The sequence below is a fragment of the Sceloporus undulatus genome, chromosome 4, assembly GCF_019175285.1.
Source record: "Sceloporus undulatus isolate JIND9_A2432 ecotype Alabama chromosome 4, SceUnd_v1.1, whole genome shotgun sequence".
In the NCBI taxonomy this organism is placed as follows: Eukaryota; Metazoa; Chordata; class Lepidosauria; order Squamata; family Phrynosomatidae; genus Sceloporus; species Sceloporus undulatus.
The window spans coordinates 154337862-154361091 of record NC_056525.1 but is presented as its reverse complement, the minus strand read 5'-3'; the positions used below and the strand labels follow the sequence as shown (position 1 = coordinate 154361091).

At 42.8% G+C, this 23230-nt stretch overlaps 1 long non-coding RNA gene across 4 annotated transcripts in view; it reads right to left on the bottom strand.

Moving 5' to 3' along the window:
• Positions 1-13919: 13919 nt before the first annotated feature.
• The window catches only part of LOC121927744, a 216173-nt gene continuing 206862 nt past the window's right edge, over positions 13920-23230 (bottom strand). For all 4 annotated transcript variants that reach the window (XR_006103319.1, XR_006103321.1, XR_006103320.1 and 1 more), the window contains 2 exons: positions 17640-17735; positions 13920-13990 (listed from right to left, as the gene is read on the bottom strand). This is a non-coding gene — a long non-coding RNA (uncharacterized LOC121927744). The remainder of the gene's footprint in view (positions 13991-17639; positions 17736-23230) is intronic.

Below are 23230 nucleotides of genomic sequence, written 5' to 3'. Positions count from 1 at the left end.
TTTCTTTTCTTTTCCAGGGCTGGCAATTTAGGTATTTTAAAACTGTAATAGTCTTCATTGGAAGCATTTGTTTTGCATCAACAAATGAATGATTTAGGCCTGCTGTGTTGCCTTCTTGTCAAGCAACAATCTGAGAACAGATTTGGAGAAACCAAGGATTGAATCTGGGACCTTCTTTGTGGAAAGTATGTGCTTTTTGTGCAAAGCGTGTGCTATTGATCGATCATCCCTCAAGATTTTTGTCAAGGAAGCTTTTTTGCAGGAATAGGAAAGAGCAAGTTATACAATACCCTCTGTTGGATACAAAAATCTCTGCAGGGGATGGATTGGCTCAGACTTAATAAGCTGAAGATGCTGCTACCTGAGAGGCATTTATAGGTGATTTTTTTTAAAAGGACAATATGATTTAAAATTCTGGAAGCATAATGCAAGTGTATAACTTAAATGCTGCCATAAATAAGAGAACACGCACATCCAAAGAGTAGGAGACATGCAAATGTTATTGTCACGTGAGGGCTGTTTTAAGCATATTCCTTCTAACTAGAATATTGGCAAGGGATATCACAGAAAGGATCCCCCCCCCCCAAGAATGGTTGAAGTATATTGGTTATTCAAAGAAACCAGTGGGTAATATAGAAGTTGTACTTTATTCGACCATATTTCTATAATTCTACCGCTGATCCACTCACAGTACAAGAACAGCACTGTGACAGAGAAAATTCCTAGAAAGCCTAATAGAGGCCTTTTTTCTGCTGTTTCCCACCACAGACACACACAGCTACAGGCAAATGAAAGTACAATGCAAATGGTCACAGAAAAGTCTGTGGGTAACTTCTTGTTCAACCACTTCACTCTGTTTTATACAGATTATGCTATGAGAGCTCCAGGATCCAACCATCCCAATTAAGAGCCTGTTGCATGTGGACATGCATGCAAGTACAATGGGCCCTTGGTATCTACTGGGGTTTGGTTCCCGGACCTCCTGTGGATACCAATATCCATGAATGCTCAACTCCTATTACATACAATGATGTAGTAAAATGGTGCCCTTTTTTATAAGATGGAAAAATCAAGTTTGGCTTTTTTAATATATATATATATATATATATATATATATATATATATATATATATATATGCTGTGGATAGTTGACTGGATACAGAAGGCTGAATGCAAGTGGAAACAAATCAGAGGTCTGTTCTCCTATCCATCAGGATACAGCAACTGGCGTTCCTACCCCCAACCCTAACCCCACTTTTGGGAATAATCTTCTGTGTGAGAAGGAATTATGACAAAGATTCTACTCCTGGCTGTGATACCTGGGGGAAGTGGGATGGGATCGTGAGTCTACATGTCCTGATCAACAGGAGAACTGACACCCATCACTTGCAGTGGTTGATGCCTGGCAAACCAGATTTGGGGGTAGGCAGGCCAGGATATGCTCTTTAGCTACATCACTAAGGTAGTTACATGGCTAAGTAACTGATCTAGAATACTGGTGTGATGACTTGGGGGCCTTTCCCTGGAGCCCTTGGCGCTCTGTGCGTGGCCCTTTATTCCCAGGGAGTCCCCTCTTGTCACACTTTCCCTTCTAGGATCTCCTAGATTTCCATTCTCTCTCCCTGTTGAGCAGAATGAGACCCCTGGAGGTCCTATAGTCGCGCTGCCACCACCCAGTGAATCGTCAATTTTTCAAGCACACACTGGGACTTGCTTGAAAGAGTGATCTAGTTTCCTTTCTTGCTAACCCACCGCAATCAGTAACCGAGTTAAGGCGCGTGTACAGGAGCAAAGAGATAGCAGATGCTTTTACAGAAAGAAGTTTATTTTAAAGAAATAGTGTAGAATAGGAAGGTATCACTCATGCCAGGCCTCCTTGCCTTGCAGGTCAGAAAACACAGTTACAAAGATATTCATTTCAGGCAAGCTATTAGATAAACATAACAAAAACCTAGACGTACTGACTAACACTGTTCCTGAGCTACTCACACAATGATGGGATTTGTAGTCCTTGTGGAGTTCTTGGAATCAGGGAGTTGGCTCCTTGCCAACTCTACCTGCATTCCAGAGCCGGTCCTCCGGCTGCTCAGAGGACAAAGACAAGCCTCTGGTTTCCCCAAACACAGCCAAGATGGAGAACAAAGGACACATGGTCCTACAGGGGTATTTAAAGCCCTCTCTTGGAATCTTTTTGAAATTGCCGCTCTGGCACTGTTGATTGGCCAAGTGAGCCTTACGTCAGCTATGATGTAGCTGCTCATTAGCATGTGATGTCATCTCTCATTAGCATGTACCTCCTCCCAGATTAACCCTTTGTAGTTCAGGAGAAGTCCTCAGGTGACTGGGGAACCAGTCATCACAACTGGCCAGGATTATTAACTTCAGAAGATGCCAAGAATTAAACCAGCTTTAAAAGACATTCTAAACCTGATAATATGGGCCCGTTACAGACTGGTGCTTTGCACTGGCCTGGGGCCGAAAGTAGGGCTCAGTAGAACAGAGCGTCCACACGCTCCCAAGCCCTATTGTGCACTGCAGGTGCCATCTTGCCATGCCACCATTTACATGAGGTGCGCCATGATGATGTCACTTGGCCACAGAACACAAATGGCACCACACATGGGAAGCATCATGAGGGCGCAACGCAATGCGACCCTTTTGGCACTCCTGTAGTGCCAGCAAAAGAAGCTCCTTTTTGGTTGCCGCGTCCCCAACCCTGCACATCCAGGGCTGGCACAGAGCAGTGTCTGTACAGCCCCATAGTTTCTGGCTACATCCAAACTAGTAAACTATGGCTAATCAAAATCTTTGTGGCCTGCTGTGTAATTTGGAGAAAGGAGAAGGAAAGGGGGCAGCATGCGCTGCTCCATGTTTGTTTATCTCAAAGTATTTTATTTGTTTGTTTTAAAAACATCTTGCTCAAAGAAAGTGGATGCCATCTTTAGTTTGCTTGGGTTAATGTTGAAAACAAAGAAGAAAATGGCAAGAATGTCAAGCTTTACTTTTTTGGACCCAGGGGACTTATTAATCTAGTTTCATCTTTATAAGGAACTTGCACTTCTATCAAAGGGTACACAATTCTTTCTTTCTCTTATGTTCAGTAGGTGTTAAAACTTTTTATTAAAGAAATTTAAAGTAAGCCTGAAAAAGAAATAAACAATCACTGTAGTGACAGAAGAAATATAACAGCTGAGCTATAGAAGGGAAAAGCAATTTAAGTACACTAAAGAACAATAAACATAGTAGCAGTAGAAACAGTATAAAGGGACAAATAAGATATACAACGCTGTATGAGCAATACAAGGTGCAAGTAAACACATTAGGGTATTAATCAAGAAAAATCATAGTCTGAAATTGGATTTGCTTTGCACTTTAATAAAACTAAGCCCCCCTGTCAAATATATTTTTGTCTGCAATTTTTTTAAGGCTTTGTTGCTTTTTCTAAGGTGAGTCCAGAGTTTGCAGATCAAATCAGTCTTGGTTTCTTTTCAAAACTGCCAAAATGATTTCATGCCAGTTTAATTCGGTATGAGTGAGTGACCACAAAAATCAAGATGTGTGGGATATGACTGTGTTCCTGTTGTCCATAGAAGAATTGCATTCTTAAAGGATCTGACTGCTAAAACTGATGGAAAGTATATAAGAGGCAAGATGTAGCAGAGAAGGTGTTCACAGGTAGCAGTTGCTTTGTCAGCCTTCTTATCTTGTTGGGAAATGACCAAAAGAGGAATCAGGAAAAGAAGCCTGCATCCTCATCTGAGCTCCTAGAAAAAAATCAAAGGGGTCTCAGTAGGTCATCCATAAAGCTTTTCCAGATTAACATATCAAAATCTTCTATTAATGAAATCAGTTGTTTAACAACTGCTGTAACTGCCTCTGCCCTATTTTAATAACTGTTTAATAATTGTTTAATAATTTAATTGTATTTTATTGTGGATGGGAGGGTTGGGGGGACTGGGATATAACAATGTTAAATTGTTATATTTTATCAATGCTCTTATTGTTAGCTGCTTCGATCTGTCTGGAGAGCGGGATTATTATTATTATTTTACAGTCCGCCCTTGCTTTACGCAGGGGATCTGTTCCAGATTCCCCCGCGTAAAGCAAAAACCATGCATGCTCAAGCCCCATTTAACTGAATGAAGCTCGTGCACAAGGCAGCACGGTGGCATGGCAGCGCATGCACACCACAGGACATGCCACCCCTTGTGCCCCGTATGCTGAAAGCCCCGTATAGCCCACCTGCGTATGATGCAAGCACACTGTTTTATTAAACCAGAAGGAACTTCTTTTGCATTCTGATAATTAGAAGGGGTATAGAAAGAACAGGGGTGAAATGTAGAATATCAGAAGTGTATGCTGGGTCTAATACTTCCTTTACAGATATTAGTTTAGGCATTCCAGAGTAAAAGCAAGAATAGGCTTGCATGTTATTTGTCATATTATTCCCCTATTGGCGAAACAATAGGGGAATAATATGACAACCAGCAAGAGATACAGTATTACCATCAGCACTACTGCTGTGACATCAGTAAAAGGAGCAACAACACAATAACATTAAGCTCTGTGTGTGCGTGTGCGTGCGTGCGTGCGTGTCTGTGTATTTGGGGGTATCGTTTCAGTATCTTTCATTTCAAAGAGACAGTCATTTTGAAGTAACTTTCAGATAGCACTTAAATATGATACATTTTACATTTGTATCTCCAGTGTACAAAAACTGACCTCACAAACAAGAGATGATTTTTCCCAAAATGGGAGGTGGCTTTCCAAATTCTTGAAAAAAAATTGCAGATTTTACAAAAATAAAGTAAATATTTATTTATCTGTGCCTTTATTAGCTGATTCCAAATAGATTTAAGGATTTGTCATTAATAAACACAGTCTGTTTAATGGTGACCAGGTATATTCTTCTAAAGTCCATAGTGTGATAATACCTTTATTAGGCCTACCAGAAGGGCACAAAAGTATCTGCAGCAAAAAATATAATCATCAGCAACAAAACAACAACAGCAAAAGTCTGCATGCTCTATAAAAGAAAAAGCACCAAAGGAGACTTGCCAGAGAATTGAAGTAGCTCGTTTTTTAAAAAAAATCATGGGTTAACACCAGAGATTGACTGAATATGTTTAATTATCCACATGAAAATCAGTTGCCTTAAATTTGATTTTGGTAAAATAGTACTTTTCTGATTATGAACTATTTTAATCTTACTTGGTCTGCTTCTGGAAAAAGATTAAATATCTATGCCGCTTCTCACAACTTGATATCTTTAAAAGCTTTGTCACAATTTTAAATGTTATTTCTATAGACTTATATACATATCAAACCTCAAAATCAAAGAGAACAACATAGCTACACCATTTAGTTCAAGTTCCATTGTTTGTGAACAAATGTAATAATCTAGGTAGATAACTAAAGCATTTCAAGGCATCTGTGCTTCATTATCTTAATGAATATTAATGAGGAGGCCTTTTGTTTTGAAGGATGAAATGCTTAGATGTTGGCTCTCTCTATTCACCTGTTAAAAACGGCTTAATGTAAGTATGATTTTTACTATTTATTTTTAAATGCACAAAGCATTAGGTACATCCCAGGTGGCTCTTCATTTCCCCTCCCTCTAAACATGAGTTATAATTTGTCTGACATTCTAATTGCATGCCATTATATTTTATACTATGCATTCCCAAGCTCACCTGCATTTTAAAGAAAGTGCTCTGATGTTTCAGAACTAATTTCGTTCATTTAGAAGGATTACCAATTTCCATAGACATTTTTGTGAGGTAAATCTCAAAAGCATCTCCCACTCAACATTAATCCAAAACTGTTGGATTCATGGTTAACGATAACTGAGCATTTCACATTCAGGTGATCTGGGCCACATCTTACCTCAGAGATACAACAGCAAGCCTGTAAGCAGGACTAGATCCTGAAATCATATGTTCTGTGGAGGACATTTGCCAGTGACAGAATGAACCTGGCCTTGTGACACTTAACAAAGGGAGCTCCTGAAAACTTTTGTCTTGTATTAAGTCCCTAACACTGATCCAAAGCCACTATTCCAGTTTAATATTGGCTCAATCTACATGAGGCTGGAACAAACATAATTTCTAGCTCTGTTTCCAGCCCTGCATTGTCATGCCATGGCTGGAGTCAAACATCTCCTCAGTGTAGCATAAATATCCACATGCAGGAAGAGGCTGCAGAATAGCGATTTTAGCGCAACATGTCAATGACTTAATCTGAATTTGTACTGGAGAGAAACCTATGTGACTCACAAAACATGCTAAATCAGACTAAAAATAATGTGGAATGCAAGGGATAGATGCAGATCAAAAATAATCTGAGATACATTCAATCTGAACTTCTGGCATATTGTAGTGTAGATCCTGATTCGGATGTCTTTGGTACCTCTGAATCTAACTGAGGCGAAGGTCCTCAGTTTTAAAATGGAAACCCTAAAAATGACCTACCTCATGGGGATCACCATATACTTAAATGGAGAATTTGATCCACACAGTGATCAAGTATCTATGGTGGGTTACAAACCGCCGCTTTGCGGCGGTCTCCCGGCGCTGCTGTTTGCTCCGCGAGGGAGTCGCAGCAGCCAAACCGCGCGACTCCCTCACGGAGCAAAAAAGGAGCTCCAAAATGGAGCTCCTTCTCACGGCGCGGCTATGATGCCGCGAAGCGCCGCTGGCACACTCGCAGCATCATAGCCACCGCGACACGTGCGGAAGCACGTGTCCGCTACGTAAAAATGGCAGCGGCCGTCTGGAACGGCCGCTGTCATTTTTTACGCGCAAAGCGCGTATTAGGGTTAGGGAGGTGTTGAAGCACCACACCTCCCTAACCCTAGTATGCACTCCGCGCGTACTTTAATGGCAGTGTGTAACCCGCCTATATTAACAAAGCAACTAAAGAGGGAGTCATGTATACTGAAGGTGTCTCAGGAGGAGAGATCATTGCTCAGTGTGTTAAGAGTCTGTCTTACAGTAGACAAAGACCCAGAAAATGTGTGTGCCCCTGTGTCACAGAAAGCTTTCAGGACACATTTGGTTTCACATCCCACAAACTATTAGTCTTAACCTTCTCAGTGACAGATTTTAAATTCACATATTGTTTCATGTCAAGGCTATCCAGCAACCTTCACATCTTTTACAGCTTGACATAAACCATGCGAACTGTTGCCTTCTCATTTCTTGGATCCACAGCTGACATCCTTTGGATTCAACATTCTAAATAAACCAGTAGGACAGTGTTATGCTTGTTGTAAATATTTCTTTTGGGCCCTAGAACAGTTTCCTGTGTGTGTATGTGTGCATACATTACACACATGTGTAAAAATGAATACCTATGTTTAGGTGTACAGAATGTTAAAGGTAGCTCCCTTATAATGAATCAGATGTTTTATCCATCCAGACCAGTATTGTCTACTAGCATATACCTGCTGTTCTCACACATGGTATTTTTACTGTTTTCTGTTCCAGTTTTGCACAAGGTAATTCCCAGACTATGAAGACTCTCAACAGTCAAGGTTGTTCCTCATCATGGTTTCCCAACACTCGAGGAACATGTGGGTTTTTTTGGCCTATGAGGCTGTGTTGTAGAAGAGGTTTTTTTCCTGACGTTTCACCAGCAGAGAATGCTGGCATGAAAGAGAGTGGGATATATATACTGTTGGCTGAGAGGAAGCGATTTGCATGTTAATCTGTGTATTGTTCTGTTGTTGAATGGTAAGGCCTCAGGGTGTCTGTTTAATTAATTAATGATCCATTGTCTGCTGAGAAATCTGTTCACTCTGGATGGTTTTCATTTGCATTGGCTGGGTCTTGATTTCAGTGTTTTTCATCCTAACTTTGTTTACTTTAAAGTTTTTTTCCTTTCCTCGTGAAATTGGTTTATAATGTGTTCTGCTACTGCTGATTTTTCTGGCTGACCCAGTCTGCAAAGTCTCTCATGTTCCTTGATTCATGTTTGGTGGTCCCCATGTAGACTTGTCAGCAGCTGCATGGTATACGGTAAACTCCTGCGGCTGTGAGAGGATCTCTTATGTCCTTTGCTGAGTGCAGTATTTGCTGAACTGGAATATTCTTTTCATCCCTAGAGATATGTTAGAGTCTCAGCATGACTACTAATCTTCTCCTGTAGTGTGTACCCACTGGAGAACATATTTGGGTGCATTCTCCATTAACACACACACAGAGACACATATATAGTGGACTGCCTAGGCAATGCATTCCACAAGAAATAACTCCTCCTCCCTCCCACACAATTCTCAGCAATATACTAGCTACCCGCAACAGGACTTCAGGGAGATCCTTGGAAAATGAATTAATTTAGAAAGGGTACCCTGAACCTAAAATTTTGGAAACCACTCTTTTATTCAGAAACCTGGCTCATTGCAAATATGTACGAAGGAGACTAGGGGTTAAATTTGCTCAAATCAAATAAACTAAATATGGTCAATAGTATGATGTGGTGGTCAAAAAAGTCAATGCAATTCTAGACTGCATCAACAGGAATATAGTGTCTGGTTGAAGGGAAAGTAGCCCTTATATAAAATGGCAATATCAAGGGTTGTTTTTTTTTTGGGGGGGGGGTAAATATTGTTAAGCTATGGATCTGTGCATGCTGAATCAGTGGATATGGAGGGCCAACTGTACTGTGTCCAGTTCTGGACACTACAGTTCAAAAAACAATATTGGCAAGCTAGACCATGTCCAGACAAGGTGGACCAACATGATCAAAGGTCTGGAAACCAAGACTTATGGGAACAAATTAGGGAAATTGTATGTTTAGCTTGGAGAAGAGAAGACTGAGAGGTGACATGATAGCCATCTTTAAATATCTAAAGGGATGTCATGGAGAAGATGGAACAAAGTTGTCTTCTGCTGCACCCGAGGCCAGAGCATGAATCAATGGATTCAAATTACAGAAAAAAAGGTCTATACCTAAACATTAGGAAGAACTTCTGTGGATGAGAAGCAATGATGTCTTTTAGCATCATCTGGATGTCTATAGCCAAACAGAGGAGGCAGACAGCTGGAGGAATGTCACAAAGAGAAGTAAGCCAAGAAGGAATTGTTCGGGGAGCTTGCAGCTAGAGAATCGATTCGAAGCTCTTTCCCATATCAAGGAGGATGAAGAATAGCAGCATGGACAGACTTCAGGGACAGAGCAGGGGAGACTGAGAGTCCCACCCGAGGGAACAGTCGCTGCTAAGCCTCGGAGGAGGCATGTGGTCGTAGTGGGGGGACTCCTTGCTCAGGGGTACAGAAGCAGTGATTTGTAGGCCTGACAAGATGTCTCGAGAGGTGTGTTGTCTTCCAGGTGCAAAGATCCGTGATGTGACAGAGAGGCTGACAAGACTGGTCAAGCCTACTGACAAATACCCCTTCCTTTTGGTCCACGTGGGAACTAATGATACTGCAAGACACAGCCTTCAGAACATCAAAAGGGATTACGAGGCGCTTGGTAGGAAGCTGAAAGGAATGGATGTACAGGTTGTCATCTCGTCTCTTCTGCCAGTTGAAGGGCATGGTCCAGGAAGGGAGAGGAAAATAGCGGATGTGAACAACTGGCTTCGCAGATGGTGCCACCGAGAAGGATTTGGATTCTTTGATCATGGGCTGCGGTTCCATGAGGAGGGACTTCTTGCAACAGACGGGTTGCATCTCACGCCAGTTGGAAGAAATGTTTTTGCCAACAGTCTCAAGAACTTGATCAGGAGGGCTTTAAACTGAGTTCCGAGGGGAAGGGAGACAATATTAAGGAAGGCGAAAGGGATGGCGAAAATAGTCAAACTGACATAGAGGAAACAAGAAAAAAAGTGCAAGGACCCAACAGTGGGAGGCAAAAAAACTTGCACAGGCAGCAAGTAAAAGGGACCCATGGTCTGCGATGTCTCTACACTAATGCACAGAGCATGGGAAATAAACAAGATGAACTCGAACTCCTAGTACAACAAAGCAAATATGATATAATAGGCATCACTGAAACCTGGTGGGATGAGTCTCATGATTGGAATGTGGAAATAGAGGGGTATAACCTTATTAAGAGAAATAGGCCAAACAGGAAAGGAGGAGGAATAGCACTATATGTCAGAGATATTTACACCAGTGAAGAGATCCTGGACATCAATCATGGAAACCAGGTGGAGAGCATCTGGATAAGAATCAAAGGGGAGGGAAACAACAAGGATGTTATGGTGGGAGTCTACTACAGACCCCCAAGTCAGACTGAGGAATTGGATGATATCTTTCTAGAACAGATGACCACACAGTCAGAAAAGAGAGATGTAGTAGTGATGGGCGACTTCAACTATCCTGATATTTGCTGGAAGTCAAACTCAGCAAAATCCTCAAGGCCTAACAAATTCCTCACTTGCCTGGAAGACAATTTCATGGTCCAAAAGGTGGAAGAGGCAACAAGGGGGTCAGCTATTTTAGATCTGATCCTAACCAACAAGGATGACTTGGTTAATGGGGTGCAAGTAGTGGGATCATTAGGAGGAAGTGACCATGTTCTCCTGGAGTTTGTAATACAGTGGAAAGGAGAAGCCAGGCATAGTCAGACACGCATCCTAGACTTTAGGAGAGCGGATTTCAGTAAACTTAGAGAAGTATTGAGGGCGATTCCATGGTCAGAAATACTAAAAGATAAAGGAGTTCAGGACAGATGGGAGTTTCTCAAAAGAGAGATACTGAAGGCACAATTTCAAACAGTTCCAGTGAGAAAGAAAAACGGGAGGTGTCTCAAGAAACAAGGATGGATGACTAAGGAACTTTCAACTGAACTGAGTTTGAAACGGAACATGTATAAGAAATGGAAAAAGGGGGAAATCACAAAAAAGGAATTCAAAGAAATAGCAGGCATGTGTAGGGGTAAAGTCAGAAAAGCTAAAGCGCAGAATGAACTCAGGCTTGCTAGAGAGGTTAAGAACAATAAAAAGGGCTTTTTTGGATATGTCCGCAGCAAAAGGAAGAAGAAGGAAACAATAGGGCCACTGCATGGAGAAGATGGCAAAATGCTAACAGAAGACAGAGAAAAGGCAGAATTACTCAACACCTTCTTTGCCACAGTCTTCTCAGAAAAGGCAAAGGGTGCTCAACCTGAGGATAACGGAGCAGAGGACAGAATAGGGGAATTTCAGCACAGAATAAGTAAAGAGATAGTTGTCAGAATCCACCTTCAATTAAGTATTCAGGGTGTCTTCTGCCAGATAGATAGATAGATAGATAGATAGATAGATAGATGGACAGACAGCTAGAGGGATAAATGGATAGTTAGAGAGATGAATAGATAAACCGTCAGACAGTCAGACAAGCAGACAGACAGATAGAGGGATAGATGAACAGACAGATGCATAGCTAGATAGATAGATAGATACATAACCAAATAGGCAGCAACTTTGAAATGAGTGGGGAAGGGTTCCATGGGGAACGAGCCGGATGGTCACGTAGGACATGGCAGCAGGTAAATTATGAGGGGCAATTGGGAATCTGAGCCCAATCCGGTATACAGCCTTAGATTTCTGCGCCACAGGAAAAGCCAGGAACCAAATGGTCAAACCCCCACCTCCATTTTACAAATCAAAGGAAGGGTTCCTACATCAAAGGGAAAGGCGCTGGGAAACAACTCAATGGGAGGGGTTGGAGGGAATCTTAAGGTTCTGATTTCATTCTGGGTCTTCAGTTTTGGCAAAGACGTGGCAAGGATACTTTGTTCCAGTTCTATCAATAAATTTTCTGCTTCATCTGAAGTTTGTTGTGGATTTTTGGCCAGAGTATTCCCAAAGTCTCACAATAGTAGAGGAACACCTTATTAATCTAAATGAATTTAAGTCTCCGGGACCAGATGAACTCCATCCAAGGGTATTAAAAGAACTGGCAAATGTAATATTGGAGCCATTGGCAATAATCTTTGAAAACTCCTGCAAAACAGGAGAGATCCCAGCAGACTGGCGGAGGGCAAACGTTGTCCCCATCTTCAAAAAGGGGAAAAAAGAGGATCCCAACAATTATCGTCCAGTTAGTCTGACATCAATACCAGGAAAGATTCTGGAGCAGATCATTAAACAGAGAGTCTGTGAACATCTAGAAGGCAATGCCATAATCACAAAAAGTCAACATGGGTTTCAGAGAAACAAGTCATGCCAGACAAACCTAATCTCTTTCTTTGATAAAATTACCAGCTTGGTAGATGAAGGGAATGCTGTGGATATAGTATATCTTGATTTCACTAAGGCCTTTGACAAGGTTCCCCATGACATTCTTGCAAACAATCTGGTAAAATGTGGGCTAGACAAAGGAACTGTTACATGGATCTGTAATTGGTTGACCAGCCGAACCCAAAGGGTGCTCAACAATGGCTCCTTTTCATCCTGGAGAGAAGTGACCAGTGGGGTCCCACAGGGCTCTGTCCTGGGCCCAGTGCTATTCAACATCTTTATCAATGACCTGGATGACAGAATTGGGAGCATACTTATCAAATTTGCAGATGACACCAAGTTGGGGGGAGTGGCTAATGCCCCAGAGGACAGGATCAAGTTTCAAAATGACCTGAATAGACTGGAAAGCTGGGCCAAAGCTAACAAAATGAAATTCAACACGGAGAAATGTAAGGTATTGCACTTAGGGCGGAAAAATAAAATGCACAGATATAGGATGGGTGACACCTGGCTGAATGAAACTACGTGTGAAAGGGATCTAGGAGTCCAAGTAGACTACAAGTTGAACATGAGTGAACAGTGTGATGCGGCAGCTAAAAAGGCCAATGCTATTTTAGGCTGCATCAATAGAAGTATAGTGTCTAGATCAAGAGAAGTAATAGTGCCACTGTATTCTGCTCTGGTCAGGCCCCACCTAGAATATTGTGTCCAGTTCTGGGCACCACAATTCAGAAAGGACATTGAGAAACTGGAGCGTGTCCAAAGGAGGGCGACAAAAATGGTGAAGGGTCTGGAAACCATGCCTTATGAGGAACGACTTAGGGAGCTGGGGATGTTTAGCCTGGAGAAAAGAAGGTTAAGAGGCGATATGATAGCCCTGTTTAAATATTTGAAAGGATGTCATATTGAGGAGGGAGCAAGCTTGTTTTCTGCTGCTCCAGAGAACAGGACCCGGAACAATGGATGCAAGCTACAGGAAAAGAGATTCCACCTGAACATTAGGAGGAACTTCCTGACAGTAAGGGCTGTTCGACAGTGGAATGCACTCCCTCAGAGGGTGATAGAGTCTCCTTCCTTGGAGGTCTTTAAACAGAGGCTGGATGGCCATCTGTCAGGGATGCTTTGATTTGGATTTCCTGCATGGCAGGGGGTTGGACTGGATGGCCCTAGTGGTCTCTTCCAACTCTATGATTCTATGATTCTATGATTCTATAGCTCCTAACCACTCTGAATTCTCCAACACTAGGATGAGTTTTACATCTTTTCCATCTCTGCCTTTCTACATCTTCCCCCACCATCACCAGTTTTAACACTCTTCCTCTGTTCTGATATTGTTACGTGATGTAAACTTTTATATGTCACCTGCTGCAATGCAAAACAGGAAAGAGGTAATGAAAAGTAAAGAAAAATTATGGGAGTAAAAGACAATATGCAGCAAAGAGCAAATACATTACTCACCCAGTTGTTAGCTTCAACAGTGAGTTTTATGTCAGTGATATTTCATTTCAACTGTATCTCTTTTTGTGTGACTTTTCTATATTATTCTCTGACTCTTCTTTAGGAGGGCAGAGAATTCCTTAACAGCCAGTCAGCTGGTATGACAAGAATAAACAAACCTTGAAGCCTGGACTGACTATAAATCACACAATTCCTTCAGCTACTGACCTTCTATTTTAGCTATTTTCTAAGTCAAATGCAGTATTAACAAACCCCAGTCCCCCCCCCCTTTTTTTTTTAAAGGAAGTACTACCCTTTCGGTAGAGGGAAAAGAACAGGCAACCTTTATTATCTTGGTCTCTATTAGGCTGAAAAATATAGAGTCTGGGAGGGGAGAAAAATGAACAATCCATATTACAATCCTCCAGATGACACTGGAAAGGCATCAGAGAAATAAATCAGCTCTCAAAAGATTACCTACCAAGTTAGTAGTTTTTGCATCTCTTCAGAGAGTATATCAGAGGGACGTTCCTTATTTTGTTTTGTTATTTTTAAAGAGTTGGAAGCTGTGGGTGTGAACCTCAATCACTTTCTTCTCTGTTGCTATTCCTGCATCATCATCTGTGGAAAATGTCTAGCCCAAACCCACTTAAAAGAAAAGAAAGTGGGGTAGGAAATTAAGCAGTCTGCGTCATATGTATGTACCTATGAGTTTCAATAGGATGTTCCCTGAAAAACACTGCTGCATATCCTGCAATAATCCCCAATCTATGAGTCTGGAAAGAACCATAATGCTAGTTAGCTGCTTAGTTCTTTAATGTTTTTGCCAAGCAGAGGAGACTACTTGTTACTGGTACAGCTAGAAAACTTTAAACATAATCATGTGTTGCAAGCTTTCGAAGTCACACTGGCTTCTTCATCAGACAAACAGTAGAATCTGCCAACCTCTACTGTAGTCAGTGGCAGTGGCATAACTATGGTTTGGTGTCATTGTCACCCAGTGTGGGGTGGGGGGTGAATGGCCTTGCTCTCCCCCCCCCAGCCAACCAGCCAGACTGCTACTCACCCCTTAAGGAGACAAACTTGGAAGGTAGTGACCCCCAGGGATGTAGCCAGGGGGGGGATCTGGGGGTCCGGACCCCCCCTTCCATTAGAAAAATGAATGGTGTGGTGCTGCGGCTGCCACACTCAAGCCCATTATAATGGTGGCACTTAGTCTGGACCCCCCCCTTCCTAAAATCCTAGCTACGTCCCTGTGACCCCCCAAAAAGCCTTCCAGTCTGCCAGACTCAGAAGGAAGCCATCCCCCTCACAAGGCATCCTAGTACTCTGGACTTGGAAAGCAGACCCCCATTCCACAAGCCTTCTGAGTCCACTGGACTCAGAAGGCAATAACACCCTCAGGTAAGTTCACCCTCATTGTGAGACCCCCCGCACTGGGGATGTCACCCAGTATGGTCCACACACCCCACACACCCTTAATGACACCACTGCTCTGTGGACACTATTGTGGGAAAGGTTGCCATGGCCCTGATCTGGCCGAAAAAGGGGCAGCTGGAGGCCGCCCCTTTGGGGCAGTTTGCACAGCTCCTCAGTTACAAACCTGACATCAGATCTTTGAACTCAATACGCAAAGGTTTGTGAAGAGGCATCATGCATGGTGATGCCCAGAACATCCATGCATGTTTATATCCCCACCACTTTCCAACCATTCAGATAAAGACATTCAGCCATTCTATTCCTCTCTAAGGCAAATTTAGGTAAGCTTATTTAGAAGGGGAAATTCAATTTCATTCACTAAGCTGTAGACTAAGTGGCTTATTGCTATTAATATTCCACTGAATGCACCAAATCCTGCTGAATTATGGTGTCAATGGTTTGGAAAATTCAGTCATAACTCCAGACTCCCTGACATTGTCAAATTCAATAAAATAGGAACATTGCTTCCATTTAGCTAAACTAAAAAAAGGTGAGCATTTGCTTGGGGAAGAAAGGCAGAAAACCCTAAATGAACATATGTTTGGTTTTCAAAGTGAATGTTTCAAATGTTTTGCATTCAGCTGCACTTTTGATATACCTATTATCTGGGTTTTTTTCCCCAAACAGCAAGATACTGAATGCATGAAATTAAATATATAAATAATTTGGGGGTTCTAGGTTGATGCTGTGCTAAGGACCCAGTGAATCAAAAACAAAATAAAAGTTTTCTGTCCAGTGAAAAGAGTATATGGATAGTGCTAAACATTTAGGATTGTCCTTCTGTGGGTCACAAGAAAATTGATTTTTTTTCTTCTTGCTACAAAGCTGCAAGAATTTTTTTTCTCTAAGAAAAGTTATTCATTTCTTTGATTGTTTTTGCTCAATTGATAAAATGGACAGTACTGAGAAATGTAATAAAACCTTTGCCATGTTGGCTGTGCAAATTAACTGGCATTGGATATATTTTACCTGAAATGAATCTAAGAGTCTTATTCTTACATTCAGCTATTAGGAATTTTGTATATAACTTACATGATTCATAGAAAACACAACAAGAAAAGAAAACCTGAGTATCTCAGTCATACATCAGAGTAACAATCTTGAGTGGGTTGAGGAATGCTCATAGCATGATCTCAACATGCTGAGACAGCCAGAGTCAAGAAAAAATATCGGGAGCAGTGAGATTCTTTAATGCTTGCATCTCTAACAGAACAAATTAACTTCATCAAACTACAATTTCTAGATTATTTGGACAGAAACATGATACTTACAACTGATACAACTTGGGGCATAGATATACAATTGAATGTTCATACAAGCACAAGTGGAGCAACTATCACAAACAGCACAAAGCATAATGAATCTGTACAAAGTTAGTAGTATATAGGGGTAGCTCCTGTCAAAAAATGATTGATGACCCTTAAGCCCCGCCCCCTTGAATGATTTATGACCCTTAAGCCCCACCCCTGACCACGCCTCCTTGAATGATTGATGACCCTTAAGCCCCGTCCCTGACCACGCCTCCTTGAATGATTGATGACCCTTTGGCCCCGCCCATGAATCCTCCCGCCAAGAATGATTAATGACCCTTTAGCCCCGCCCCTGACCATGCCCCAAGAATGATTTATGACCCTTTGGCCCCGCCCTTGATCCCTCCCCTGACCCAGGGGTTCCCATTCACCCCGCCCTTGAGGTCACGTGCCCCCCTGACCAATGGTTTGATCTCAAGAGAGCCCCGTGGTCCACGCTAGCCAACCAGTAGGCTGGCTGAGGAGAGCTCTAGCCTGTATCGAGAAGCGGCCATTCTATGCATGCCCAGACACATTCTGCGGAGGCAGCATGGAGACGCCGAGCACCCCTCTGCGGTCTGCAGCGCCTTCTACAAGCCGGAGAATCAAACCCACCAGAATGACATCCTGGCCAAACTACCGCGGGCCTGTGGGCTTTTCTTGCCCTCCTGTACCGTTGAATCTTTGGCCTAGAAAGGAATCTAAAGAGCCTGAAAAGACAACCAACGTTATGGATTTCATTGACGATTCCTCAGAACTCGAGTGTGATTGCGGTTGCAATTTAAAATCCATTCTCCAGAATCGTCAATGAAATCCATAATGTTGGCGTCTCCATGCTGCCTCCGCAGAATGTGTCTGGGCATGCATAGAATGGCCGCTTCTCGATACGGGCTAGAGCTCTCTTCAGCCAGCCTACTGGTTGGCTAGCGTGGACCACGTGGCTCTCCTGAGATCAAACCATTGGTCAGGGGGGCACGTGACCTCAAGGGCGGGGTGAATGGGAACCCCTGAGTCAGGGGAGGGATCAAGGGCGGGGGCAAAGGGTCATAAATCATTCAAGGGGCGGGGCTTAAGGGTCATCAATCATTTTTTGACAGGAGCTACCCCTATATACTACTAAAGTTGTACAATAGTTAACACAAGTAAAATGAAAGGATTGATTTTCATAATTGCTCAGTGATGAAAATATGTGTTCTGCAAGCTGTAACTTGTGTAATGATACCATTCATTGGTGGTCTGAGGTTTGGATAAATGGGGAAACTTACCTCAAAATGTCAAGGGAAGAGCCCTTCCCCATGCAGACCACAAGTAACTGGTGACACCTTTACTTATAGTCCCTCCTTTCTTCTGGATAAGGGGTGCTGCAGAAAAAAATGTATCTCATGAAACATTACAAATTTCCTTTGATATGCAGTTTCCTACAAGCCAGTTGAGAACCAGATCCACTTGTATGCCTGTTTTTTAAAAATCCTTGTCTGATTTAACCCAATACCTTCAAACTAAGCAATGTCTCCAGGTTTCAGGTGAAAAGAAGAAACTACCTTAGGTCCTTTTCACACTACAGTTACAGCACTATGATTCTACTTTAGCTTCTATGGTTGCATTTTTTTAAACCTTGGGATTTTCAGTTTGGTTAGGCAGTGGAGCTCTCTGACTGAGAAGTCTAAATACTCATTTCTAAACTGCAAATCCTAGAATTCCATAGGATGTTGCCATGTCAATTAAGGTGGAATCATGGTGCCATAACTGTGCAATGTGAAAAGATCCAGAGTCTGATAGGTAGATAAAATAAACATGTATAAATACTGACAGAAAAAGTATTCTTAAAAGAATTTTCTCATGAAGCCAAAACTGCACCACATAAAAGCTAAACAGAATTAGAATTAGAACAAAGGTTTGGAGTGGTAGAACAAACCTTTGGGGTGGACAGAAACGTGACACTGCACATTGTCTGATTCCACACTGTCACAAACACACCAATGAGAACTGATTATGCTCAGTAGGCACTGGTGTGTCTCTGCTGGTGCGGGAAAATTGTTAACCAAAAGAACAGTGAATGGGATGGGGTGGGATGAAAGGGGCTCTGGCTGGAACTCTGAACAAAAGGACTCCATACTTCAATTTTTTATTAAGTCCCATCTGTTGAAGAATATGCATGTGCAAAATATGCTACCTTTTATGAGAAATATGTGAAGCCCTCTTAAGCTGATCAAAACACAAGATGTGAGGAAAGCAGAAGCCGTAATCAGCACACATAGCAAAAGTGGAAACATTTAAAGTGGAAAAATGGAAGATGAGAAATGAAAACAGACTTTCGGTTTGTAAAATACTGCATCACGAGAGGCAGAGTGAACAAGCATGGTGAAGCCATCTGGTCCACATTTATTGATAAAAGAGGGAGCGAAGATTAATTTACTTCTGTTCAGATGTGGCAAAATTAATCTTAATTGGCTTCCTTTGTCATTTGATAGAGTCCATATGCTTTCAGTAATATATATTCATTAGTTCTCAAGCTATTTTTCCCTTCTTCTTTTCCTAAACTTCACAGCATTCCTATGCTTTGCAGGCTAACAGTGATGTAAGGGTTTAATCTTACTGGTTATCTCAGTCAGGAGGTGCTAAATCTTGAAAAAGTTATTTTTTCAATTGTTGTTGCTGTGTACCTTCAAGTCATTCCCAACTTATGGTGAACCTTAGGTGAACCTATCACAAGGGCGGGTTACAGACCGCCTATTTGGGGCGGGCTGCACCCACCCCTTCCCCCGGTGTATCGGGCCTTCAGTGGCTAGACCGGCAGCCGCTGAGGCCCCGATCCACTGCCTTCCAGGCTGCGGGGAAGCGGCAAAAGGCCGCTTCCCCACCTCCTGAAAAGGGATGTCCCTGGGGCTTCAAGCCCCAAGGACACCCTGCGGCGGTGGGGAGGAGGAGAAAGGGGCCGCTTGGCCCCTTTCTCCTTTGGTCCGCTGGGCGCAGCCATGTGAAGGCTGTGCCCAGCGGACCAAACCAGGAAGGAGCTCCGAAATGGAGCTCCTTCCTGCTCCGCGCTAAGGGCGCACTAAGCGCCCTGGTGCGGAGTGAGGACGTCATGTCCGCGCTGCTCCATATAGAGGCGGCGCAGTCGTGACGTCCTCATGGCAGCGGCTGTGTGGAACGGCCGCCGCCATTTTGTGCACGCAGAGCGCGCACTAGGGTTAGGGGTGTGTGGAAGCACCGCCCCTTTCTAACCCTAGTACACGCTCTGCGCATACTTTCCTGCCCGTTTGTAATGGGCCAGAGTTTTCTTGGCAAGTTTCCTGGGGGGGGGGGTGTCTGAATGTTGAGAAGGTGGATACAGATTCCCATTCTTTCAGCTAATAGTGCTATTGGAGATTATCACATTAGCTTTGCTGGCAGGATAGACCAGAGATATAACTTTCTTAAGGCTGATTTTATCGCATTCCCTCATTGCTGGACAGTATGCAGCCCATATGCAACCCGAGCTTCTCTCACAGCTTTTCAAGAATGGGATTTTTCCATTTTTGAAAAGATGTGGGACAAGCCTGGAGAAGCCTGGGTTGCATAAGGCCTGCATACTGCCCAGCGATGAGTGAATGCACTAAGATCTGCTTTAAGAAAGTTACATCCTGAGTCTTTTCCAGCAGCTAAGCTAATGCGATAATCTCCTGGCTCTCCCCTATCTAGAATACTAAAAGCTAAATTATTCCAAAATCCATAATTTTTCCTCCAAGATGGTGCTTTCCCTTTGAGCCTTGTCTAAGAGTTTAAGCCAGGAGGGCTTAAGTCCAGCCTGTTTCCTCCTCCCTACTCACTCATTCACTCATTCACTATGGAGGAACTTGGTGCACAGAAAGGGAGGGGGGATAGAGAAAGCAAGAAAGGCTCCAGAAAGGAGAGCAACTGGTTATGTATGTACAAGTATTCCAAAATCTGAAATATTTAAAAATATCTTTGGTCCCAAGCTTGTCAGATAAGTAAGACTCAACCTGTACCCACATGTTTGTTTTTTTCAAACATGGGCTGTGTCTATAGTTTTTTGTGGGGTTTTGGGGCTATGTGGCCATGTTCTAGGGTAATTTCTTCCTGATGTTTCACCAGCATCTGTGGCAGGCATCTGCCTTCACAAACCATGCCTGAGAAGGTGGTGGGACTGAAGGAAAGCCTTCCTCTGCAGACCTTAATGCATGTGCTTGCTTGTATAAGAAGATATGGTCTTTAAAATAGTATGAACCCAACTGTGTAGGACTCTAAATGTCAAAACCAGCACTTTGACTTCTCACCGGAAATGGACTGGCAGTCAATGTAGGTGTTTCAACAGTGGAATCACATGATCCCTGTACCCAGCTCCAGTCAATAGCCTGGTCATAGCATTTTGGACCCACTGAAGTTTCCAAACATTTTCCAAAGGCAGTCCCACAGTTACAGAAGTCCAAATGGGAGGTAACCAAGGCATGCGTCATCATCTGATTTTTCAAGGAACAGGCACGGCTGGTACGCTAATTTTAATTGTGTGAATGCACTTTTGGCCACAGCAAAACCTGGGCATCCAGTCTCAGAGGTGAGACTACACACAAGCTGTGAAGCTGAGATTTCAGGAGGAATGTAACCCTACATGGCTTGGGTCCAGCTTATGCTTCCTCCCATATAATCCTTCCTGCACACTCAGGTCCTCTGAGAAGAATCTATTGCAGCGAAAGAAAACCAGGCTGGTTGCGACCTCCCAGAGGACCTTCTCAACTGCTGCTACAAAAATTTGGAATGACCTGTTGGAGGAGATTTGCCACATCACATCACTAGATGCCTTCAAAAAGGCAATTAAAACAGATCTCTTCCAGCAGGCCTTTCAGGACTGACCTCCCACCAGAGTAGGTTTATCCTCCTGCCCAAATTAGCGTTCTTTTTATTGTTATTTTAATTGTTTTAAATGATGCTATTGTTAATACATGGTTTTATGTATAGTAATTGGGGTCAGAGAAGGGTTAGGGGTTTGAGGGACTGAGGGAATGTTTTTATGCTTCTCTTTTTATAATTTTGTATTTGAATTCTGTTCTTACCCGCCTCGATCACACGCGAGAGGCGGGATACAAATAAATTATTATTATTATTATTATTATTATTATTATTATTATTATTATTATTATCCAAAGTATGGCCCGTTACAGACGGGCTCTTGAGGCGCCCCCATCACGTGCTAGAGGTTGGCCGGGGACTAAGCGTCCACACGGGCCACACCCCTAGCACGTGACGGGGGCGTAATAATGGCGGCGCCCTATACACACAGGTGCCGTCATTATTACGTTCCGGATGCATAGTGTTCGCACATCGTGTGGCGCTTATGACATCATGAGTGCACCATTGGAGCCTCACAGCATCATAACCGCGCTGTGGGAAGAAGCGCCATTTGGGGGCTTCTTTTTTGCTCTGTGCTGGAGCCGCGCAGTTTGGCTGCTGTGGCTCCCGCATGAAGCAACCAGCAGCGCTGGCAGACCGCCACTTTTAGGCGGTCTGTAACGCGCCTATGTGAATCACTGCCTTCTCCAATAGAAATCTACCTAGGCTTTGAAATATTTTGATGAAATCCTCATCTCAGTCCAGGCACTTTCATGGACACATCTGGCAAAAATAGGAGACATGGCCCTCTTGGTAGCATAGGTTCAATGCAAGCAGCAAAGTAACTCTAATGACAGCAATACAGAGGGTGCGATTATACATATATGGCATATTAGAGCCATTATGTTTCTATGATATGCAAGAAAACAGATGCTAACATTAATTTGGTTCCTGAAGCAGAATGTAATTAAGATGTACCTGCTTTGCATGCACTGGGTTTTTTTTATGGCTCAAGAATTGGGATCAAAATGCAATGAGGTCTGTTCTTTAAATTATCTGAAAGTTATCAGCTGTAAATATTACTGGCCAGAATGTGAACTCTCATTCTTTCTTCTTCTTTTTGGGTCCTTCAGTTTCTTTTGCTCTGCAGATTTGTGTACATAACTTCAGAACATGACAGATTTATTTTATTTTATTTTATTTTTTGGATCGCTTTCAGAGTGTCATTCAGGTTTCTGTGAAGAAAACAAGGCTTGAAAATTTCTAGTCCCATCTGAAATAGGCCTACTGAATCAACAGTCAACACTAATAAAGTGGGCCCTTGGTATCCGCAGATGCTCAAGTCTTAATTTACCTAATCGTGGCACCAAAGTCTCACCTCTCTCCCTTTTCCTTTCTTCCATCCATCCAACCGAGCTGGAGCCCTGTTGGTCAGCCAGAATGAGCCAGCCTCTGCCCACCCCCCACCCCCCAAGCCAAGCCAGGGTAGAAGCCTTGAAAGGGGAGGGAGGGAGGGGGGAAAGGAGAAAGAGGGAGGAGGAGAGAGGAAGGAGGGAAAGAAAGGAGAGAAGGAGGGAAGGAAGGGAGAAAGGAAGGGGGAGGCTGGCAAGTCCACGGACAAGGAGGGCCCACTGTAAAAGTTCTGTTGATTCAATAAGTCAACTCTAGTTGGGGCTAACTACTGAATTTAGGTTTATGATTCTTAGCTATATATAAACCCCCATGGTGCTTAATTCAGTATTAAACTTTGCAAACAATACCCAATCCAGACCAGTATGGAATAAGAGCAGTTTATTACCTCTGCATACTTCATAATAGCTATAGTATTGTTATCACTAATAATAATAATAATAATAATAATAATAATAATAATAATAATAATAATAATTTTTATTTATAGACCGCTATTCCGCAATGATCATAGCGGTGTACAGTAAAATTGCAAAACAATACAAAAAATTGCAAGGCCTCTCTCCCCCTCAAGATGGTGGTTGGAGGAGGGCTCTTAGTCTTTCCAGGCCAGGCCTTG